This window comes from Humulus lupulus, chromosome X (assembly GCF_963169125.1).
Source record: "Humulus lupulus chromosome X, drHumLupu1.1, whole genome shotgun sequence".
Classification (NCBI taxonomy): domain Eukaryota; kingdom Viridiplantae; phylum Streptophyta; class Magnoliopsida; order Rosales; family Cannabaceae; genus Humulus; species Humulus lupulus.
In genome coordinates, this window is record NC_084802.1 from 130,974,130 (window position 1) to 130,981,753 (window position 7,624).

Genomic DNA, 7,624 nt, shown 5'->3' on the forward strand with positions numbered 1-7,624 from the left:
TTAACTAGATCCACCGAAATACAACTATGACTAGCCGAGGTCAACTGGACCCTTACAGTCAACTTTGGTAAAAATTGGACGTTAAGAACTAAATAAACTTTAGAAAATTTTACATTGGAGTACTTTGAAATAAAATAGTATTTGGATGGGATCCCCTAGCTTTAAAAACAAAATGTAGTTAAAGGTAACTTGAGAAATAGCTTGTGGCCATAGGGCCTTCTTTAAATAGAACTAGTAAACATGAAATTGATTAAACTTTAATTGGACTCTGCGGAAAACTTAAGAGAACTCTGACAACCCTACAGGTCAGTTGTTTCACAGTATGCATACTTCAGACAGAATCCCCTCCAGCTCATTGCACTACTCCTTAAGCTTTGCCCTTATGTACACACACAGAGTAACTGATGAGCTATAACACTCAGTAACGAAGCTAGCTCCAACTTATGATTCTACTATCCAAAACAAACTTTGCATAACATTAATGCACAACTGGAAACTGTAAACTGGGAATTACGTCTAGCATATTCACATAAGTCAAAGTATTACGTAACATACTGAAAACATATAACTGAGCCATCGAGTTATCTGTGGGGTCATGATCCCCGTATGGCCTCCACGACCCAGAGAATACTCACCTCTGGTACCAAATGGGTACACTCCGCTAAACACACGATGACTTTACTGACTTGGCGGCTAACCCCACTGTACGACTATATGGGATCCACCCTCACAAGGTTTCCCTTGACAATCACAAATATTGCACATTTGCATTCATGATATCTTTACTGAACAAAGTACATTCAAACCCAACAGATGGGTACTATTATGCACATCCAGCCATATAATCACACATATATAGCAACTAGAATTTAACTGGCAACATACAAACATGCAAACAATTCACTAAGATCACAACAAGCTAAGTTACTCTTGGTGTATACTTCCTTACCTCTTGTCCTTAGCTTTTGCGAATTATGTCTTTGTGAGTATTTCCGATCGCATTTAGACCCTATAATCATATTGGGACAATATGTCTTAGTTTATGCTTTTCTAAGATTTTAAATATAAGGGAATTTAAAATCAAAACTGAATTTCCCGACCCTGGCCCAAACCCTCGCCCTTGGGGTAAAATGACCATAATTGTAACGCCCTGGATAATCAAGACCGCTACACTGTGTGTTTATAAAGTGCTAGACTTGCTAACCAAGTCATTCAGTTAAAAACGTGTTATTGAAACTATAAAGGAACTAGGGTTAAAATGTTTTGGTCTCAAAGGCCACATTTTTCATAAAGAGACGTTTCCTGTTTACACGGGATCCCAAAAATATTAAGTTTAAAGATCGTTTACAAAAGTCATAAGGTTTAAATACAATAACAAGCCATATTAAGGCAAAACAGACAGTTAGGCAATCCCTGTCCTGCTCCACTCCTCGACCATGGTGATCGAACAGCTGGCTATGTACATTCAACCCCGTAGCTCTCCACCTCAGGATTGGTCCAACTTGCCCTTGCCTTTACCTGCACCACGTAGCACCCGTGAGCCAAGGCCCCGCAAGAAAACACAGCAACAGAGCATAAGCAATCAACAGAAAAATCAATATCTCATATTGCATCACATATTCTCAACCATATACTCATACAATATAATCAAGTATTCAACATACTAACATATTAACTCAAATCATATAACAGTTCACAAATGAAAACTAGGGCTAGCGCCCTAGGCCGCTCCCTCCGTTATCCCACTGAGTCCGGCCTGCTTAAACCAAGCTCAGTGAATATTAAGCTGTCCTCGGCTACCAGTGGCCAAGCCGCGCCCTGTGTGCAAATATTGTGTATGGCACTCTTAGGCCGCTAACACATGTCCCATGGCATGATGCCATCATTGACATAATACAGATATCGGGAGAACTTAGTCCCATCACAAATATATAACCGGGTGCAGTTTTCTTACCTTTCGATTCGCTAGCTTTGATCACATGACTCCTTGAGCACGATCCCTCTCGAGCCCTAGCGCTCACCTAAACACAACCATAGGTCAAAGTCATCATTAACCCTCAAGTCCAAAACCTAGTCTCGGGACCAATCCCGAGCCCCCGGGAAGTTCTAGTTCCACCAAACAAGGTGGTGGAATCAAACCCCAAACCCTTGGTCAAAAACCCTTGCAAATAACCCTAAAATCCCTTTCTGGAAATAGGGTAGCGCTACAGCGCTACAAACAGAAGCAAAATCCCCTCAGCATGCATGGCCTAGCGCTACAGCGCCCAAAGGCTAGCGCTGTAGCGCTAGTCACAGACAGACACCACCTCAGTTTTCCTACCTGCGATTTCCTCGAACCAAACTCAACCAAAACTTCTCCAAACCTTCGCCAAACTCAAAAACAACCTTATGAACACACTCCACTCATCCCAAGCACCCCAAATACCCAAAACCTAAACACATGCATCCCTAATCTCAAAATTCACCATAGTTGACCCTAAGTTCCGAAACTCAGCTGAAACCAATCAAAACATCAGAGTTACAAGTTTAGAATTCATACCTTTAATGGGATTTCGATTTCAGTACTACCTCTACACCTCCTTAGCTTGCTTTTCCTCAAATTTTTCCCTGAATTCCCTAAAGTTCCCATCAAACTCAGCTTACACACCATAGTTCAAAAACCAAAACCAGAAACTGAAGAAACTACAAAACCTTACCTCAAGTGTTAGGGTGTTCTTGCTAAACCTCTGCCAATTCTCCAAGCCTAGCTTAGGATTCCTTATGCTCAGCCTAATTTAGCTCCTCGCAGAGCTTTGCCTCAAAAATACTCAAGAAATTGATGTAGAAAGCATAAACCGACCTTAGGAACTCTCTGTTTTCTCCCTTTCCTTTTCCTTCTTTTCTTTCTTTCTTTCCTCAGACTTCTATATTTTTCTACAACTTCCACTAACATAAAGCCTCAGTAATTCCCATCTTTAAAAAGCCAAATGACCTTAATGCCCTCCCTTTTATTTCTAACCCTTTAATCCACTTAAGGGCATTCTAGTCATTTTACCCAATTCCCGCTAATTCCTTGAGTGTCTTTAATATTTCCCCGCTTGCTTCCCAATACCTAATTAATCACCAATAATATTCCTCGATGTTAAAATAGACTCTGATATACTCACTAACTTCCCATTTATACCCCTAGGCTCACCCCGAGCCGGGTATAAATCCCCGCCATGACTTTTTCGCTACTTTGCTCATTAGGATCGTCTCGAGTCACAGATCAGAGATATATCCACATAATAATGTGGTCTCAATAATTATCACATATATCAATGCAGTTATACCCATAATGGCCAAAATTACGATTACGCCCTTTTTACCTAATCAGGGCCTTCGTGCATACTAATACACATAGTCATGCATCTTAAATATTCAGATAGTCATATAACATGCTTTAAATCATAATCATGCATTTTACTCATTAAAATCACACTTAATTCCCATTATGCCCTCCAGGCATATTAATCAAGGCCCTTAAGCCTTATTAGCGAATTTGGGTCGTTACAATAATGTCCTTCTCAAAATTTTGAACTTGACTTCCAAGAATAATTTTATCCCAGACTACGCCCGAAATTTCAAGTTAAAACTCTAATTATTTCTTAAAATTCCATTTTTCGATACTCGAGTCCAAAACACGAGCCCCGAGCCCACTTCTTGATCTTAAGACTTAAAAAAAATATTATACTTCCTGAAATATTTTCTATGTCCTTGAAAATATTTCGTAGGTTCTAAGTTATCAAATCTAAACTTTGGAACTAAACCCCGAGCCTAGAATTTTCTTGAAGCTTAAGTAATAATTTATAAGCCTTGCTCATAATAAATTATTATACTTGGACATTGCTTAAATAAATTTTCTAACCCCGACCCTCAAAAATTAGGTCTTAGACTTTGGGGTCACTAATCCCAAGCCTCGCGACAAAATTCCATAGTTTTGGGACCAACTACCTTTTTGGTCCCTTTGGTTACAAATTTGTAACCATTTGTATCCAGTTGGGTCATGCACACACATTCATGCACGTGACCCCACTCTCACCAACCTCATCACATATTCAGCCATGGCCACTCGAACTAAGGTTTCTCACCATGGCAACCACAACCTCGCTCCCTAGACCACCATGCACATCACTTCGGCCACCACTAGCACCTCCATCAACACCACCGGCCTCCACGCGTGACCACCCGAAGTGATATCCCCCACGCACGACCAAACATCACCACCCATCTTCAACCACCACCAAATCATCTCATGCTTCAAGAACACATATATTAAACTATTCCTGACCCCTTAATGTATTTTTCTAGTCCCAATACACTAATTATATCCATACAAAACAACCCACAAATTCATAGCCAACATAGGAACATAAATGAAAAATAATTGGTACCGTAAACTACGAAGGAAGTTCATAGATTTGTACCTCTTACTGTGGCTGGTTTCTTGTGGTTCCTTCTTCTCCCCACTTTAGTCCACAATTCGATGAACGCAGCCAAACAATTCCACATGAATTTCGTAGTTAGAATCTAAGAGAAAAATCACCGCAAAATAGGTTCGTACGTATGATTTTCCTTCAGACTGTTCTTGTACCGAAACCGTCAAGAATACTCTCCTTTTCTTTGCTTTATTCTACAATGGATTAAGAGGTTCTATGAAGGTGTTGAGGGTCTATAACTTCAATGAAAAACCCAAAGAAAATAACTCACCTTGCTATTATCCCCTTGGACCTGAACGTACAACACCGCAAGCACTGTGCACTTCTTCTTCTTGCTTTCTCTCGATCCTTCTTTCCAATATCGCAATTGGCTGATGCAAATGAGGGATAATGTCTCTATTTCCCTCTCAACCTCTAATAACCACCCTTAGTTATTCAAAAATTTCCCTCCCATTTAGAGTGCTTGGCCGAGACTTAATGAAGAAGCACAATGCATATGTGCTGAAAGTTACATATATTTATCCAAAATAATGCATTAAACCATAGCTTAAAATAATTAAAAATAAACTATGGTCTAAGCACTAAATAATGAAACTTTGGTATAAACTTATGTCTATGATTTTATGTGAGTCATTTCAACATAAAATCATAACTTTAATCCTATAAAATTTCTCTTAAATTATTCATAGACTCTTAGTGAATAAGTCACAAAATCATAGTCTAAAATGATTATATTATTTTATGTGGATTCCAAACACATAAAATCATATGCTAAAACTCTTTGAACAAGATGTCCATCTTATATTTATTTCACATCTAAGTCCCTACACTATGGTCTAAAGCGATCAACTCACACTTCTTTAATTAAAATAATATTCACCAAATATTATTTTAATTATTATTCATACTCTTAATAAGAAATTAATTCACAAAATATTTTTTACATAACACAAAATAAATCAAATTTAAAAAAAAAATCCGGGTTATTACAGTAATGGAGTAGTTACTAACAAACGCTCCCATTACAACAATGATTTACAGAATTTGTGATATTCTTTGGTTTTATCATTGTTAATTATCATTAACTCGCTTACTTGATTTGTAGCCATTATTTCTAATACAACTCAACTAGAAAATATAGTGATTATAATAATCATGCTTCATTAAAGTAGCATTTAAAGAGAAACAAACTCTTTTGTAATCTATTATGATTATTAAATTGTTTCACTAAATGACTTTATGGAAAATTTTCAATTTTTCATTCACACAACCACTTGTGAATCCCGACTTATTCTAAGTCTTTGATGTTGTACTATCAACCATGTACAGAGTATAACAAGTGTTAAAATTATAGAAATAATAAAGACAATAATGACTACTCATTATGTATTTAATCTTGTTTAATATGACTATATTCCATTTCCAAAATACTAATTTTGATTATCATTCTATTTGTATGTGAGTTAGGTTTGAATTCCAAGTTTACATGCAAATTACTTGAATTCTAAATTCGAGTTTAGACTTCCTTTTGATCAGATCAAACAAGTCTCGAAGTGACTTTACCTTGAATGTTGCATAAAAATTTCTAGAAACTTTCTTTGCATTTGATCAAAGTTAAACATATCTAAAATAGATGTCAATCAATATTGACTTACTATTTATTATTTCATTTTGATTTGAACATTTAAAGGTGTTCAACATACATCTCTATATATTAGCTAAATGATTATGTGATTTTTGAGTCTTTATTAGAGAAAGGTCTTTTGTTTAATTTTAATTAACAGACTATATAAACAGGGAGAGAACCATTGAATGGTTGCAATAAAAGACTGACTTTTTTTTTTATGTGTCTAATTAATTACAAACCAATCTCAAAATTAATTCACGTATATGTTTCACTTAATTATGGTTGGAATAAAATATCTCATTAAATCTATGATTTGCACAATAATGAATAATTCATAATTATTTATACTCATTGATGAAATAGGTGGAACAAGTATATTTAAAAAAATAACAACTGAACTTATTATTCAAACGAAATACTAAACTTGTTCATTCATCAAATAAGGGATCTAAAAACATAGTTTCTAGAAAAAGAACTTATTAGTTTCTTTCATAATGAAAATCAACTATTTCAAAATGAAAAAAAATATAAATTGTTTTAAACTAAACAAAATAAATTTCTAAACTAATATTTTCTTTATTTAATTGTCTTCATCATTTCTTCTTCACTTTGGTTCAATGCAACTACTCTTTTTCTCAAAATATTTCTGCATCCCTGAAAACAAGAACATGTGAAAAATATTATTAGTGGCATAATGTTGAATCAAGCATTCAAAAATATTAAAGAGGAGTTTTTGAGTAAATCTAATTTACCCCGTATTTCAAAAATTAAGCATGTGATATAGCATCACCCTTTATCATGACCCACATCTCGTATGCAGTTTCATTAATCATATTTCTTTCTTTAATGTCGCCATTCATTGACGTGCCAGGTGATTCGATCTCATCCATTCACCATATTTTTCATGTTCATCAAAGCTAGATGAAAAACTTGGTTCCTCTGGTGGTAGATCATAAATCGCTCCATACAAGTTTTGTGTTCTGAAGACAATATGAATCCCATCGTTCCAACTTCTCATGTGGTTAAGATTAAATGAAATCATTTCCAAGAGTTTGTCAATGAGGTAGGTTTGATGTCCCATGTTTTCAAGTACAAGATTAGGATTAAGAGGATTAACCATTTGTTGCTAGAAATAAATAAATAAAATATAATGAATTAAAACATATAATAAATGTAAGATTTTATTCGGAAAATTAAATATGATGCATGAATGCACCATATGAAAAAACATAAGAAATATACTAAACCACGATAAATTAATTTAAAAAGTTAATGGACCGCCTTAGGGTTGGTCAGACTAACCCAAAATTAATTTTGAGACAAATCTTAATTTCATAAGTGAAAACTTAAAAACGCATTTTTCTCTTTTGACTTATGAACTACCGCTAGTTTGGTCAAGATGCACTAGTCGTGCTCGAAAGCCTAGATACATCTTTGGAGTGTAACCCATTATTTTCAATCAATGATTTAACTCAAGATTTTGCCTTAGGATCAGTCAAACTTGAAATACACCACTAATTATATTATCATAAGAGAAGTC